General features: G+C 37.3%; 1 long non-coding RNA gene across 2 annotated transcripts; it reads right to left on the reverse strand.

Annotated features, from left to right (window-relative positions):
* Positions 1-6,666: 6,666 nt before the first annotated feature.
* On the reverse strand, positions 6,667-15,055 carry LOC130931375 (uncharacterized). Of its 2 annotated transcripts, XR_009067201.1 has the most exons (4): positions 14,663-15,055; positions 7,513-7,650; positions 7,121-7,242; positions 6,667-6,959 (listed from the first exon to the last, which is right to left on the reverse strand). It is a non-coding gene; the product is annotated as an uncharacterized LOC130931375 (long non-coding RNA). The 2 variants fall into 2 exon arrangements; XR_009067200.1 differs by having other exon boundaries at positions 7,121-7,650.
* Positions 15,056-18,249: the final 3,194 nt, after the last annotated feature.

The following is an 18,249-nucleotide window of genomic DNA, read 5'->3' on the forward strand; positions in this document are numbered from 1 at the left end:
AGACATATTGTTCTATCAAACACAACAGTTCTTTTAGCTCTCCAAAATTATTCACGTGCATATCTTAAACTTTTAAACAAATTACGTCACAATGGAATAAATAGTGTCTGTAAATAGGTCACGGATATGTACCTTATAATTATCGCTTAATTGTTTTTTTTTCTGTAACTGTCACATTTTCCCCGATATGTTTGATAGTAAATAATCGATTCAAAGAAAGACAAATAAAAAAATAATAAATAAAATAAAACGTTTAAAAGGGTAAATATTTGAAAAAGAAAATCTCGACCAATCCTTGATGTCTGCGATCTCTGCATTGCGACCCGTGTTTCACCCATAAAATCCCTAAAAATTCTGGCTGTGGCCGTTCACAGCCGTGTCTTGACACTCGGTGAGACATGCTACATAGTTTTTGGATCGAAACAAGGTAAGTACGCCATACTATCTCGTTAAAATCATGGTGTCTTTAATTATGCTCTCTCATGCTCTCACCTCGAGTTAGGGTTAAGGGGGTTAAGTTTATTATTATTATTTTTTAAAATTTCCTCCTGTTTAAAATTTTTCTTCCTCTAGAAAATTGAGATTTTAAGCTTTCCAATGATGTATCACACATGAATACAATTTTGAAATTTGACCAAATTGGGGGTCTCAGAGTGGAACTTCAAGTCACCTGAATGTTTTCCGCCATATACACCATATTGCCCACCCTGAACCAAATACTGGACCCCTCGGAGCACATGGTCATTGGCATAAACTACATGAAAAATTCTGAACATAGTCATTTCCACAAATATTGAAACGTTGACACACCTCTCATGTTTTGGCTAAATATATATATATATGGCGGAAAACACTCAGGTGACCTGAAGTTCCGCTCTGAGACCCCCAATTTGGCCAACTTTCAAAATTGTCCGATATACATATGTGATACATCATTGGAAAGCTTAACATCTCCATTTTCTGGGGAAGGAAAAACTTTGAACAGGAGGGCATTAAAAAAAAAAAAAAAAAAAAAGTTTTTAAACAGCAAAACCCTATCTGGAGGTGAGAGCACGCGAGAGCAGAATTACAGACGCCATGACTTTAACGAGATATTATCGCGTACTTACCTTGTTTCCATCCAAAAACTCCATGACGCATGTATCACTGAGTGTCAAGACACAGCTGTGAATGGCCACAGCTGGATTTTTTTTTAGATTTTATGGGTGAAAGATGGTAATATAACAAGGGTCGTGATGCAGAAATCGCAGAAATCAAGGAGTGGTCGAGATGTTCTTTTCATATATTTACCCTTTTAAACGTTTTTTTCTTCTTCAGTTTTTCTTTGTTCGGATCGATTATTTATCATCTAACATATCGGAGAAAATGCGACAGTAACAAAAAAAAAATACAATTAAGAGATAGTTATGAGGTAGATATCCGTGACAGACATTTTGAATAATAAATATAATTAATTACCTTCATTTTACGGCTTGGTTCAAACAAAAGCGGTTGCGCGACGTCTGTAAACGGGGGTTTCCAGGGTAAAACGGACAAATTAAAAATACTTCGGGGGCTTAATGCGCCATGAATCTGCTATGGCAGCATATAGATATTGTTCTATCAGACACAACAGTTGTTTTGGCTTAAAATACAGCAGTTTCTTTTAAGGAGGAGTGCAAGAGCAGAAACTGCTTTTTCAGGCTTGTCTGTGTTTTATATTCATGTTTGAATATTTTATCTTTTTTGTGTGTATGTTCAGTGATGCATGGGAGTTAATTTATGTTGGGTTTCTTTTCTGATTTCTTTTTTTGTTTCAAATTTATAAACCCTACGAACACAGCTGCACCCTACCCCAACCCTACAAGAATGTGCCCAGTTAGCGGTATGTTGCGAAGTTTGGAGATTCGTTGATCAAGTGCAAAGAGGTTGGAGAACTATTAAAGGAAGACATGCTCAAGTTGATGCAAAGACGATCAAGAATTGTAATACAAAACTCATCACCACAGGATTTGTTCATATTAGCTGGGCACATTTCTGAAGTGTAGTACTTCCAGCCAATTTTGCAGAGCTTTTAAATTTCAAACAAATAATTGATCTGAATAGAAAACAAGAAAAGACATTTACATCCCGTGCATCAAGGAACATACACTAAAAAATGAGGATAGTAGATAGGATAGGATAGGATAGTAGAACATGTGAATAAATTATAAGTATTTCAACATAGTTAATTAGGCTAGAGGTTGTTGACTGACAGTTTTCGATTACCCTGTATGTATGGTATATATAATTTTTTTTTGAAAGTAGTACTCATTTTGCACCATCAGTGGCAGCCAATAGGTCAATTACACAATTAATGTTAATTCTTTTCTCTTTTAATATGTCATTTCTAACTGAACTATTGTGAATTTGAATATCTTGGCCTTCTTTACACAGATTTATGATTTTTTTCCATTGATGGTCTGCCAGGATCTGCCCATAAACAGCATCTAAACGAGCAATAGTGGAGCTGGCACTCAATTCTAAACTATATTACCACCCAAGCGTGTGGGCTGCATGCTGCGGTCCCCTTTGCCTGGCCCTTGAGAGCTCCCACAACTCCTCGTAACCCCCCTCACCACCAGGCCGGAGGTAGGAAATCAAACCAATTACTGTTGTATTTAAAGAAAATTGGAGTAAGGCCGGAAAAGTGGGGGCATTTCCAGAAAACCGCAAAAAGAAAACTGCAGGGCCACTGTTTGGCATAACACAGAATGACTGGAGCAGAGTGGAATGGCACTTCTCAGGGAAAAAAAAAGAAAATGTTTGACAATTTATGGTAAAAGCAACCCCTCCCTAATAGAAAAAGAATTACATCGATTAAAGTAGAATAGATTTACAAAACACGACCATTTGAAATTCATCGTCTTAAAGATTTGTTGATTTTTGACTGTTTTTAAGACCACTGACCCAATCGAAAATGTTGCACAACAACCTTTGCACACCGAGCAACACGACAGAAACCAACTGAAATTTTCACGAGTGTTTGTTTTTGCTATGATTTAATATTGATACACAGTGTTGTAAAATGGCAACTGTAACATACAATCAAAAGTGACGGATATATTAGAATAAGTAACAGAAAAGAGTATAAAGGCAGAGTTATGCTTCGTCACCTGATTTACGACCCTCCACCGTAGCCTGTCGTGCACCTCCACAGATTCTTGACTGGGCGTCTCACGTCAGCGTGTTGTGACGTGACACAAATGGACTGTGATTGGTCTGCTCAGACTGTTGTTTCCGCTTCAGCGCGAAATCACCGCCATTTTCAAAGGTAGTTGTGCTACACGCAAAAATGGACCAAACCGACGAGAGTATCATCGAAGAGGTCCACAAGTACGACAACCTCTACAATGTCTCGTCGAGACATTATAACGATTGCCAAATGGCAAGCAATTCGTGGAAGGAGATGGCTGAAAATACGGGGCTGGAGGTCAGCGATTGCATAAAAAAATGGAAGAACCTCGGAGACAAGTACAGTCCCTGACAAAAGTCTTGTCGCTTATCCATTTTGTAGAAACAATTGCTAATAACCTGACTTTTAATTATTCAATTGGTTTCAGAAATGTCTCATATGAAAGCTAATACTCTCCCAAATGATGTTGAATGTACAAAAATATATTTGTTTCACTGAAAAAAGATTTATCATTTAATGAAGATGTAAAGGTCAAATTTTGGCAAGACGAACGTTTTGTCGCCTACAGAAAGTAGTGTGAAAATTGAGCAAAAAATGGACTTAACATAACATAAGCGAATTAAGTAGTGGTGCTGTGAGATCCAAATTTAATATTTTGTATGACTTCCATGGACTGCATCCATGCAGTTCGGCAAGGATTCATACAATTTATTGATGAAGTCATCAGGAATATCAAAGATATCAGTCTTGCATGCCTAGCAGAGTTCATCAACATTCTTGGGTTTCGTCTTCCATGCTTCCTTGTTCATCCTGTTCATGTCTAGTGTTGGCAAAATCATGTTCTGGGGTTAATCCAGTATGGGGGTGTGCGAGAGATCTGCAGGATGGAAGGCAACATAAATAGTCTGAAATATCAACAAATCTTAACTGCCTCTTACATTCCTAACCATAAAAAGGGACAAATTCTGCAGCAGGATTGTGCTCCATTTCATACTTCAATCTCTACCTCAAAGTTACTCAAGGCAAAGAAGATCAAGATCCCCCAGGACTGCCCAGCCCAGTCACCAGACATGAACATCATTGAGCATGTGTGGGGTAAGATAAAGAGGAAGCATGGAAGACGAAACCCAAGAATGTTGATGAACTCTGGGAGGCATGCAAGACTACTTTCTTTGATGTTCCAGATGACTTCATCAATAAATTGTATGAATCCTTGCCGAACCTCATGGATGCAGTCCTTCAAGCCCATGGAATTCATACAAAATATTAAATTTGGGTCTCACAGCACCACTATTTAATTTGCTTATGTTATGTAACATATTTTTGTATTTGAAGTACATTTTTGTTCAATTTTCACACTACTTTCTGTAGGGGACAAAACTTTTGTCTTGCCAAAATGTGACCTTCATGTCTTCATTAAATGATAAATCTTTTTTCAGTGAAACAAATATATTTTTGTACATTTAACATAATTTGGGAGGGTCTTAGCTTTCATATGAGCCATTTCTGAAACCAGTTGAATAATTAAAAGTCAGGTTATTAGCAACTGTTTCTACAAAATGGATAAGCGACAAGACTTTTGTCAGGGACTGTATGTGTGTGTTCGGAAGCGAATGGCCAGACGAAGCGGTGACCCAGTAGACCAAAAACTGCCTGCTTTTTATCACTTTATGTCGTATTTTTGGTTGGTGCACTTTATCATTTATTGTGTAAATATGTTTGCTGTGAGTCTGTGACTTATTTTCATTTTACACTTCAAGTATATGAAGAATAAAGCACAGGTTTGGTGTCAAAAGAGTTGTTTTGATGTTTAATTTTCAACTATAGACAGTACACACACTTAATACAGCATCACTGATTGAAGTGAATAGGTGCTTTTATGATAATGTGTTCACCATCAAGGCTTCCAACGCAGTTTGGGAAGTTCCATAGCCGCCAGTGATCTGCTATGGCTTCCCACTTGCTGGTTGCAGGACAAGACAAAGAAATCAAAACGCTGGACAACGCAGCTTTCTGGCTTCTACCGCAACCGTCTTCTGCGTCGCCTGCGCCTCAACATTTGTATTGTAATAGCCCCAGATGGGGGGAAGAAGGAGAGGAATTGATGATGGCTTTCCCCACTTTATTGGGACAAGAATAAAATAAACAAATAACAAAATAATAGCGGGCTGCCACAACATGCGACCGCTAACTATTGCTTTCTCCCGTTCTTTCCACTCGCTTCCCGCTACGTCACCTCTCCCCAGTCTGATCGCCTCTTAAAGGACCCTCGCTTGGTTACGGACATTACAGTATGATCAACATTTGTTGTTCAATGTTGATGAGCTGAAGATCCACATTCAAGCTTTTCATGTCCGTTGGCATTGTTGTGTAACCGGAAGAAAACTAGAGGAAGTCGACAAGAGTCCCCTCAAACCGTGCAAACACACTGCCACACCCCTCAAGTGGTTTGATGGTGAATTACAGAGCAATGCGTTCCCTTGCCACCGAACTACTGAATGCTTATTGTCGCCGTAGTCGCTACGCCGTCACTGCAACGCAGAAGCATAACTTGGGCTTAAGGGAGACCTCAATGGTGGCGCCGCCAAGCTTGTGTAAAAATGACTTTAAAAAGAGAATAACTACTGTTTCCCACTTTTTTTTTTTTAAGGAAAATAAAAATAGGGTAAAAAAAAGTTTGCTGATTATCAAAATAAAATAATTAAATATCTAATTTATTAGTCAGTTAATCATTGCAGCCCTAGTTTACCTGCCTTTCATGGCGCAACACTTCCTATCCATTTTGATTGGGAGGAGTGAATGAAATGGCGGCCAATGAGTTAATATAGTGCTGATCCAAATTAGCAATGGTTTTTCTTGGCAGGGCTCTGCACTGTTGTAATTGTAAAGAAAGTTTTAGTTTTAGACCCAACAAATTCAAAACCATAATGGCAAAATTTTGAGTATTCTGAGGAAATAATCTGAGGCTACCATGCTTTGCTATTTAAAGGGAATGCGTAGATTGCAGGAAAGTGCAGGCAACATCCAGATATAATATAATAAAAAAAGAAAGTGTATGGTAATATTCGAATATATCTGTGCTCGGACTTACTTATAGGTTAAGGTCATCTTTAATCACAAGACGTTTTGTTTTCCACCTCCTGTAGTGATGTGATGTGATGTATTCTCCCTACTTTACCTCTCCCATGTCACCCTGTGATCCGCCTTCTCACTGTCATCTCCTTGGAAAACCCCCTCATTACCAGTCCTTGAATGTAGCTTCTTCATTTTCCGTCCCTCCACAAGCCCCCTTTGTTCCGTGGCTGATCTGGCTTTAAGATCTCAGCACTTAAAAGCAATTATTCCAAAATATAAACGCTCCCTGTAGGACGACTACAGACAAATGTTCTTGCTTCATCTTCCTCCATGCCTCATGGGCAGAAATAAAGGGAAATCAAAGGAAGGTGTCTGGTGTTTATGGGCCAAGAATACTGATGCATTTCAGTAGACACATACATGCTGCTTTTGTTCATCTGATCAAATTTTATTATGTCATATAAAGATAGTAGTTCATTTTGAAAAATAACTAAAGAGCCATTTACCCAATATGATGACATTAAACAATTCATTTTCAAAGTAAAAGCCAAAGGTTATTGGTTACGTAAAAAACACACACAAAAAAGAAAGAAAAGGAAAATGAGTTTTAAAAGGTGCCGCATTCAAAAATATTACACCAAATATTAGCAATTAGTGTACTGTGACACACTTGTGTGCTGTGAGAGATCATTGGGATGATGTCAGAAATCCTTCAGTTCCAATTAATTGTCTGAAAATAAATAAGTGAGTAAATTCCAACACGATCATCATTAACTCAGTATTCATTATTTTCGAGATATTTTAGCTTGGTGTTGTGCCATGAAATACTTCTCATGACTTAAAGTGGTCAGTTTGGTCTATTCTACCGTAAAAAAAATAATAATCACATACCTTGATTATAATTGACCACCTGATTCCGTGATTTTAATTGACAATGTGGGTCGAATAAATGTGAGTGCCACTGTGTGAATGTTTCCCCATCATTATACATTGGTCTCATTCCTTTCATGCAGCTAGATAAAGATACAAAAACATCCAAACACATTTCAATACGATGCATTGCAATTATACAATCCTCAAACTAAAACCACAATAAGAGCACAATGACACATGCACGCCCACTCGCCCACACATGCATGCACAACCTTCGAACAATACTTTGCCATTGTCTGAGCAGGTGCATGCACAATAACACAAAAACACATACTCACAAACTGTTTATGTCACATGCACATACACAATAAAGAATGTAATATGATCTACCATTAAGGATGAAAACAAACCAGTGAGTGGGAGGTGTCCCCTGAGGTAGTCAATATAGTGGAATCATGGAACCATGGGAACTGGTTGCAGGGGCCTGCGGCCAGCCATGGCCAGACATGGTGGGTGTAACAGCATCAAACACACATGCATACAACATCCTGGAGAGAAAATCACAGTAATCACCTTTTTGCACTCAAAACACTCTGATTTGGGGACCCATTAAAAACTATTCCACCAAGAGCCTGCATAATTTCTCGCGTCACAAGCAAAGGTAGCAGTGATGTGCAGAGGTGGGTAAAGTAGCAAAAAAATTTACTCAAGTAAGAGTAGCGTTACTTCAAAATAATATTACTCAAGTAAAAGTAAAAGTAGTCATCCCAAAAATGTACTCAAGTACAAATAATAAAGTATTTGCTGAAAAGAATACTCAAGTAATGAGTAACATTGTTGAGTAACTGCCATAAGCGGATTTTAAGGCGGGGGCTGGGGGGCCAGGCCCCTCTTGGTGGCCGAGAAGTGTCATTGGATGAAATTGACTTTCCTATACAGTATATATAAATGTTGTAAAGCAATAAAACTGCAACAAAAATGAATGAAATGAACAAAAAAATATATTTCTATAATGGGTCAAAATTATTTTTCGAACAGATCATGTGATTAGCATCTTAGACGGTCGTTTGCTTTGCATATGATTTTCCCCAAAAAAAAAAAAAATTGTGGAGGTCAATTTTATTTTTCAAATGATTTTCTTCTTTGATTGAAAATATTTTTTGATGGAAGCAACTTTTTTTGGGATTGAATGATTTAGACACAAATGTCCTATCCATAATATGGCCCAAACACAAAAAGGATTGCTTCAATCAAAGAACACTTTTTCAATGAAAAATAAGTGTTCAAATGCAAAATTTTCAATCTCAAATATTTTTTCGCATTCAAAAATGTTTTCTATGATTGAAATTTTTAGTTTTTTGATTGAAAAGATTTTTTTTGTTGAAAATATATTTATATTTTTGAAGCAACTTATTTTTTGATTGAATAATAAAGACAAAACATCTAGGCCAAAATGTGGCCCAAACACAAATCAACATTACTTCAATCAAAAAAGTTGCTTCAATCAGAAAAAAAACTTGACTCCAGAAAAAAATAAATAAATAAAAAATAAAAAACATTGAAGAAAAATAGCTTTCACATGCATTTTTTGAGTTCCAAATTTATTTTTGCATTCAAACATATATATATATTTTTAATTGAAGCGACATCTTTGGATTGAAAATATAAATTTTGATTGAAGAAACTTTTTTTTTTTTTTTTACTGAAGCAACGTTTTTTGATTGAATAATAAAGACACAAATCTACCTCCATATGGCTCTGCCCAGGAGAGTATTTTTGACTGGGGTAACTACATTGGCACGACACCAGCGGGTGTACCACAATCAATAAATGACGATCTTGTCAAAAAGTATTGCCTAAGCAGCCTGATTTAGAATTCCCCTCAAGAATGATGGGAAACAAAAAACCGCTCATTTTCAACTTATTATTATAAATATTCTTGTAAGTTAATTTTATTGCTGACACTGCGTTATGGGGTTATAAGCATGTTGTGCCCCCCCTGCCCCAAAAGTCAAACTCCGCCTATAGTAATTGCTTTCCTTTCTTGTTTGATTTTTTTTAAACAATGGTATTTTTTTCTGTGCACAACGTTATCTATATGAACTGTTGTTATAATGATACTGTACAATAACCCATTACATAGCTACACTATGTCAAAGGGAAAAAAAAAAAAATCTGAAAAAATACATAAATCGAGCATTATTCGTCCAAAGAGCATGAGTGCCCTCTGGTGGAGAAAAAAGATCGTAGTTTGAATAGCGAATAGTTCCTTCATAATCATTATTATGGAATTAAAAGGATGATATCCCCGGTTTTCCGTGGTCAATCTGTGTTAAATAAAAACTAGGGTAAAGGTTAAAATTCGTGCTTTCGAGGCATGTTGAGGGCAGCGCTCTATGTCAAATACTTCATTTTTTACGGCGCTTTAAAGACACCGATTGATTGAACAGGCTGGCGTGAACATAGAATGGCAAGCTTCTGCCTGATTTTTATAATGGAGTCATGTGATTATTGTTGCAACGTCTCATTGGTGAAATTGGTTGAGCTACTCTTAGCATCGCAGGCAATAAATCAAATATGTAAAACAAAGAGGAAAAATGTAACGACTCTTGTGTTGCCCAAAGTGTTTTTTCTTCACAAATCTACTCAAGTAAAAGTAAAATGTATAGCTTAGTAAAACTGCCGTCAGAAGTACATTTTTCTCAAAAAGTTACTCAAGTAAATGTAACGGAGTACACATAACGTGTTACTACCCACCTCTGGTGATTTGTGCATAAAATATGGCTATAAGAGATGGGGTTGATCCTCCTTCAGCACAAGCTGGCATGGTGCTAGGAATGTAGCATTTAAAAAAATTTGGCTGAGAGATCGATGCTCTTCCCTGCCTACATGCTCAAACTGCCTCGCTGGCATGGAAGATGTGTTGCGTAGACAGTGGAAACAAACTAGACACAGTCGCATCCAATTTCCATGTGGTAATAATTAGGCTAGAGGTTGTTGACTGACAGTTGGTACTTGAGCAGGTAATGGTTTAAATACAGTTAGCGGACAGTCCTATTTAGGGTTGCCAACCGTCCCTTGAAAAACCGATTTGTCCTGTATTCAGAAACAAAAGTATTGAGCTTACAAGGGATGCACTTTGTCCCGTATTTGCATGAAAATCGAAAATAGCGTTTTTTTGTAGACCAAACGAATACTGGTATAGTGCTTTTCGAGATTATGTAGGGAAACACATTCCCCTGCCCCTCCGGCTTTCTGACCGATGAACTGACAGAACAATGACAATTCCGCTCATCTCATTGGTCGAGGAGGTACTGTTGCTTGCAGTGAGGGAAAACGGAAGACAACATAAGAGTGTGGGAGATTAAAGGTTTGAGTGAAGCGCAAGTAAAAAGAATGTTCAAAAGGATTATCATTTGTTTTCTTCTTTGTGTACATTTTTTTCACTATTTGTATTATATTTTTTGTGTTTTTTCAATTTCATTTGCATTTCCACATTATATTCGGTCATTTGTGAAACTTATTGCTGAGGGGACTTAAATGCACTTAAATTGAGAAAAAAAAAAAAAAAAAAAAGTTCAGCTCAGTTTGTTCTTTAAAAAAGTATTTTAACAATACTGCCAAAAAATACACTCACCCATGCACCCACGGACCCCCACGCACAAAAGGCTCAGGACCTTAATGGTTAAATTATAGTTTTAACTTTAGATGACATGTTAATTTTAGTCAAGTATTTTTTTGTGTTAAAAATACTTTGCTGATATTTTTTTTTTCATGTGCTCATATCACTCAAATATGTGCCTAATTAATTCAGTTTTGAGTCAAATTATTATAATTATAATAAGAAAAAAAAATCACAATTTACATACAAAAAAAAAAAAAAAAATTAAAAGATGACGGCTATCGGGCTGGCCGGCTCTTCCAATGAGGCAAGGGCGTAGGTTTGCATAGGGACGGTAGGCAACTTTTCAGGATGCTCAAATTGCCCCCACCAACTTTCAAGCAACTCGATTTGCATTATACAGTATAATGAGTTCATTTATATATGTTTTTTTTTTTTTTCCCAATAAATTGTACGGATAGAATAGACCCTACCATTATTAAGTGAATTATTTTCATTTGTTCGGACTTACATGTATCACTTTTCACCATTTTCCCCCTTCAAACACACATTTGATTGGCTGATGACATGACCCCCACGCACACTCACACAGCCCCGACAGATTCATGTCGACAATATGCTGCCTCCTCCGGCCCCTTTGAAGAGGAGGGATATTACGGTAGAAGTGTTTTTGAATCGACAGCAGCCACTGTAAGTGATGTAAAAAGACATCAATGTTGTGGAGGTGGGGGACCCATCACTAATTTTGCAACTGATAGTCCGACCTGCATCAGCGTTAGCGTAACATTAAACTGTGTGAACTTGCTAACCTGCAAAATTACTGCGGTCAGGTCAGCCTCCACAAGCAACAACAAGTCAAGCTAGCTCTCCCACATTTGGTTCATTGTTTGCATTATGTGCATTACGGTAATGCAATGCGGTGGCTTCAGAGTGCAAGTCCCTTTATTAATAAAACAAAACAAAAAGGAGAGCTATCCAACAGTGGGTCCACTTCAGGGGGACACTGACATGAACATCAACTGACATGAACAAAAAATCTGTGAAATCAAATCACACATCAGAATTTCTTTTTTTTTTTAACCATGTTTATTTACAAACATTTTCAATGAACAGCAAACAGTGACTATCAATTTCTATCAGTTGTTGGCATTTTCTACTGTCACCTTGACATACAGGAGACGAGATACACACATACGTACATAAATATAAAACAACCCAAAAAAAAAAAAAAAAAATTCTCCGCATGAAGAAATGTATGTCAAGCTATAGAACTGTATACTCTACACGAGTAGATTTCCCCAAAAATATGTGCTATACAAATTGCAATACATATACACAAAAACACAAACACCTTGAAGTACTCATCACATTTTCTTTTTTTTTTTGTTTTAACCAAAGTCGACGTATACATCAAATGATGACAGGAGGAGAGGAGTAGGGGTCTAGTATAAATTCAAGTGTTCTAAAATTGGTTGCCATACAATCAGAAACTTTTGAGGGTTTCCTGATTCCTCATACCTTAGTTTTTCTATATGTAACACTCCTGTAAATTCCCTGAGCCAGGTTTCAAAGTGGGGTGGGACATCAGACTTCCATAATTTTAAGATACACCTTTTGGCGATTATCATGCCGTAAGCAATCACAAAAGTCCTATCATGACCCAGTTTTTGTAATGTTTCAGAGAAACCAAACAGAGCAATTATGGGGTCAGGATCGATTGGTGTTTTGAATACTTTTGAGTACCATTTAAATATTGAAAACCAGAAATCTCGAATCCTTGGGCAGAGCCAAAATTGATGTGCTAATGTGCTATCCATTATCTTACATCTTTCACATACGGGTGATGTTTGTGGGAATATTTTGTTTAACCTCACCTTAGAATAATGTAACCTAAGAACTACTTTATACTGAATTATCTGTAGCCTGGAGTTAACAGAACATTTTTGAATGTCACTCAGCGCTCTCTGCCATATATCCTCCCTGATTGTAATATTGAGATCCTCTTCCCATTTTTCTTTAATCAAAGATGTGGAACGAGTATATTTACTCAAAAAAAATTTTACTAGTGAAGATATTAAATGTTTAGATTCTGGGGGCCCCATTAAGATTTTAAACAAATCGTTTTCCAACGGGAGACAGTTGAATGTTGGGATATTTTGTCTGACATAATTCCTCACTTGTAAAAATCTAAAAAAAATTACCTTTAGGCAAATCATATTTTATTTGTAATTGATCAAATGAGCAGAATTTATTGTCAATATACACATTTTTTATTGACTCTATACCCATCTGACTCCATTCCCTAAAAACCGGATCCATAAATGAGGGAGCAAAAGCATGATTGTGCCACATTGGAGCATGTACAGCTGTGCTAGGGAGATTGCAAAATTTTCGAATCTGCACCCAGATTTTCTGGGCGTGCGGCATGATAAAATGTTCTCCTCTCTGAGATGACAATGGTCTAGGCGAGGAAAAAAGAATTGCCCGCAGAGATATTTTTTGGACTAAACTATGTTCTATTGTCAACCAAGAGGGAACATTCTCCAACGACCCCAAGTCAGGATTAATTTGCCAATACACCATGACACTTACATTGGAGGCCCAATAATAGTGCAAGAAACATGGTAGGCCGAGACCTCCACAGTCCTTGGCTTGTTGGAGGTATTGTTTTGCAATTCTGTGCGCCTTATACCCCCAAATGAAAGGCAAAATAACAAGAGTATATCAACTTAAAATACTTTTTGGGGATATACACAGGAATGTTCTGAAATAAGTAAAGAAATCTTGTTAGGGAGACCATCTTAATAGTATTTATCCTGCCAATCATTGATAAAGGTAGCGTTCTCCACTTTTCTATGTTCTCCTTTAGGGCATTTAATCTTTCTGTAAAATTTTGTTTAAATAGAGAATTTGGATTTTTTTGTAATTCTGATACCCAAGTATTTGACAGTATCTGAGATTTTAAACTGAATCAAAGCTGCAAATACAGGATCTAAATCTGTTGTATGGGTCATCAGGTCACTCTTCTGCCAGTTGATGATATACCCAGATACTGCACCAAAACTATTAATCACATCTAACAAATTGGGAATAGAATACTCAGGGTCTGACATGAAAATGGCAATGTCATCAGCATAAAGTGATATTTTATGTTCAACACCCCCGATCACTATGGGTTTGATAAGTTGATTTTCTCTTATGCTGATGGCCAGGGGTTCAATCGCCAAAGCGAATAGCAGAGGTGAGAGAATTTCAGTACTTTGGTTCAAGTCTTAGTAGTTCAGTATGCCTCAGATGTAGATCAGTCCTTGGATATCTCAGATTTTTTTCATAATTTTTTCCCAAATCACTGTTATATTACAATACTTTAGTTTGAGTCCATCGGTGCTCCAGTGTACCCCAGAAGTGAATCCATTTTTTATTAATATCCACTGCCAGTAAAAGGTTTAAATGCAGGGTATGCTGTTATATCGTCCCCACCAATGTTGAGACCAAACTTATGTCCTTGCAATGAGGTGCCAATTATTTTTTTTTCTGGGAGTTGGCAACCCTACTCCTACAGCAGGGGTCGGGAACCTTTCTGGCTGAGAGAGCCATGAACACCACATATTTTTAAATGTAATTCTGTGAGAGCCATACAATATGTTTAAAACTAAAAATACAAGTAATGTGTGCATTTTATGTAATTTTAACACTTTTAAAGTACATTAAGTCTCTGAATTTGTTTTAATAACATTGGTATGCTGTTACTAATTTTTAAATGTTAAACCATATTTTAAAATGTAATTCTGGGAGAGCCATACAATATGTTTAAAACTAAAAATACAAGTAATGTGTGCATTTTATGTAATTTCAACACTTTTAAAGTACATTAAGTCTCTGAATTTGTTTTAATAACATTGTTATGCTGTTACTAATCAATGATGAGTATTTCTTACCGGTATTGCGACTTCTGGTGCTGAATTGTTTAGCTGATGGCTTTGTAGTCTGGTTGATAGTTGGTGGGCTTAAGCTTAATGCAGGCGTTGAGAAACTTGGGATGGGTCTCTTTTCATGTTCTCGAAATAAGTTTATCCATCAGTAGATTTTTTTCTTTAGCGAACTCAGTGAAGGACTTGAATAAATCCTCCCCTCTTGTTGTCCCTTTCATAGTCAAAACCTTGCAATGACGTTGCTTACGTCTGTTGACACATCCAAAACGTGAGAAAAAAAAAGTGCTCTATTTATATTCTTATGTCCTGCTGATAAATTCGATACTCCTCGTCTTTTTTCTTTTTCCCATCTTCTCAAAAGGGGTTCTAAAATTAGCTGGGAAGTGACAACGCAGAAAACAAAACTGTAAACGAGGGAAGTTTACTTCCTGATCTCACGCACATGCGCACATTGGCCATTATTTTCGACAGCAAAATACGGCAACCCCACTTGAACAGTGTCTCTCTCTGTCTCATCTGCGTTGCTTATTGGGATTGGTAGATAGTTAAATAGATATACACAACGACATGTATGTTTGCCACTTTCCCACTAAAATTTCTGCAAACAGGCTCTCTAGTCGCTGGTGACGGTCGCCGTTTCGCGCAATGCGCTGTTACCAATCTGCACTGTTTAGTAATGCGGTGCTCTCAACTCCGGACCGTAGTCGGGAGTGGATCGGCCATTTCTGTGGCTCATTCGTCGTCGTGCCTACATCTGGTTCTTCCTTCTGGGAGGTGACGTAGTGTATAAAAACGCTTTGACTTGTTGGATGGCTTTTTATCGGAGGCTTTATTAACACAAACAAAAACCAGTGGGGGAAACCCAGCCACTCAACACAGCGCTCCCGCGCAACTCTCTCTACACCTGTCTCCCTCTTCCCTTATGCTCGCCCACTTCTTCTTCTGCACTAAATTGGCAATGCCGGTCATTTGAAACGGGATAGCGGCCCCTTGGGGATGCCGGTAACAGCGCAAAGGAGTATAACGAAACTAAAGATTTGTCTGCGAGCCAGATACAGCCGTCAAAAGAGCCAGATCTGGCTCGCGAGCCCAAGGTTCCCGACCCCTGTCCTACAACATCTGTAACCTAATGGGCCAGCTTTATTTTTTAATTACCTATACTTAGTCTTTTTTTTTTTCTTAATTTAAATTTGGCAGGCTTTTTAACAACAATGATTTCTTTACCATGACATAAACTTGGAAACAAGCTAGACAAAATAGCATCCAATTTCCACATCATAAATATTAGGCCAGAGGTTTTTGACTGACAGTTGGTACTTAGATACAGTTAGTGGGCACTCCTTCAGCATCTGGGCCAGCCTTATTTTTTTATTTCCTTTGTTTAGTCATCTTTTTATTAAATCAAATTTACCTGGCTTTTTAACAGCAACATTTTTTTTTTTACAGTAACATAAACTTATTCTTGTGACTTATTTTTGGAATGCAGTTCATTAGTCTTCCCTTTCACATATGATCTTTGATGTATATTCAGTGTTGGGAATAACGCCGTTATAAATAACGCTGTTACATAACAGCGTTATTTTTTCAGTAACGGGGTAATCTAACTCATTATTTTTTCCGCCGTTACAACGGCGTTACCGTTACTGACGGTCAAAAGCGGTGCGTTACTTACTTTGAATAAATTGAAGAAACTACCAGCCTTAGCGAGTCTACTCTGCTCTGTTTATTTATCATCCAAGACTTGGGGTGCGTTCAGGTTCATGGCAATGAAAATAGTAAACACACATAGCCTACCTTTGCACGAATGATGGAGTTGCCGTTTGATACGGTCATAACGTGCAGGTCCTGCACCCATGTGCAGCAAAACTGTTTGTAGCTTTGTAGCTATTTGTAATTTCCGAATCGCTGATGAGTTTAGTAACATACACCAAACAATAAATACAGCAGAATGTCCATTTCGCGTAATTGTGAAAGCCTGTGAAATCTTTTCTTCATTTGTCGTCGGCTTGCTCGTAAGGATCAACATTGTTCACATCCTTAAGTTTTATCACATATCTGTTCTTCGCCTTATTAACGAGTTTGTCTCTTTATTGAACTGGCAAGTTAAAGTTTAATGTCCCGCGAGCCAGACCTGCTTCCAACATGGCTGCGTTGTTGTCAAATCTCATGTGATCTCCAATTCTGTGACGTAAACGCTCGAGCCTAATAGCGCACGTACTTCAGAGCCGGTGTTTTCACACACAAACCAGAACAGCGCATGCGACAAACACACACAGGCAAAACAGATGCAGAGGGATATGATGGCAGAGCATTCAGAGGAAAATTTGTCCTTTACGAGGAGGAGATATAAAAACTATTTCAAGTTGGTCGAAATTAAAGGAAAGAACGTGCATGTAAAGTGTAATTTATGTCCCGAGGCAAAGCTTTTGTCGACATCTCTGGTAAGCAATTCAAATCTGTTTAGTTTTGTTGCACTTCAAGTGTAGGATAAATCTGTTGCTAGTGAGGTGCAATAAATATTACACGGTTCTATAACACAACTACCTGTCTGCTCTTCTCTATTCATCTGACTCGAATACTGCTCAGAAAATTTCAAATTCTTTGACATATAACTTCTTTTTAAAGTAACGGAACTAGTTACTTTCCCTGGTAACTAGTTACTTTTACTATAGAGTAATTCAGTTACTAAGTTACTTTTTGGAAGAAGTAGTAACTATAACTAATTACTTTTTTAAAGTAACGTGCCCAACACTGTGTATACCGTACTTTCCCGAATATAACACGGACTTTTTTCCCCCAAAATCAACTTGTAAAATCATGGTGCGCATAATAAACGGGTACATGGATGGAGACAGAAATATATATATATATATTATATGTAGGGATGGGAATTGATACGATTTTTACGGTTCCGATTCCATTATCGATATTGCTTAACGATTCGATTCTTTATCGATTCTCTTATCGATTCTAATTTCGGGAAAAAGAAGAACAAACATTTTGATTGGCATCAAGTTTGTTTAATCAGAAGTCACAACCTTACAAACTCACAACGAGGTCAAAAGAGGCCCAAAGCCTCAATGTTAACTGTGGCAATAAGTGGCAAATGCACAAGAATGTGTAACATTTTACTGAAACATTTTTCTATAGAAATAAAAAATATTGGTATATTTTGGCATATAGGTCGTTGTTCTGCCTTTGGCAATGTCCCCAAACTTTTTCCTGTGAGGGCCAAATAACTTTTCCCTTCTCTGATGAGAGGCCGGGGTCAGTTTGTAACAGAAAAAGTGTGACGATTTCAGGTGTGCGAAATGTAAAAAAAATATTGTTTTTCAGAAAGCCACAATCAAATAACCCTCTGTGGATTCTTCACGGAACAAAAATAAATAAAATAAAAATAATAATATAATATTATAATAATAAATAATAATAGCACTATTAATTAAATAGATAATAACCAAATAACCCTCTCTGAGTTATTCACTGAAAAAGGCCAGGGAGAAAAAAAACAAAAAAAATTCAAAATGCTCTCTGGAATTGTTCAGGGGGCCGGACCAAATATGGAGCCGTGGGCCGTAGTTTGGGGACCCCTG

The sequence above is a fragment of the Corythoichthys intestinalis genome, chromosome 15 (assembly GCF_030265065.1).
Source record: "Corythoichthys intestinalis isolate RoL2023-P3 chromosome 15, ASM3026506v1, whole genome shotgun sequence".
Lineage (NCBI taxonomy): Eukaryota > Metazoa > Chordata > Actinopteri > Syngnathiformes > Syngnathidae > Corythoichthys > Corythoichthys intestinalis.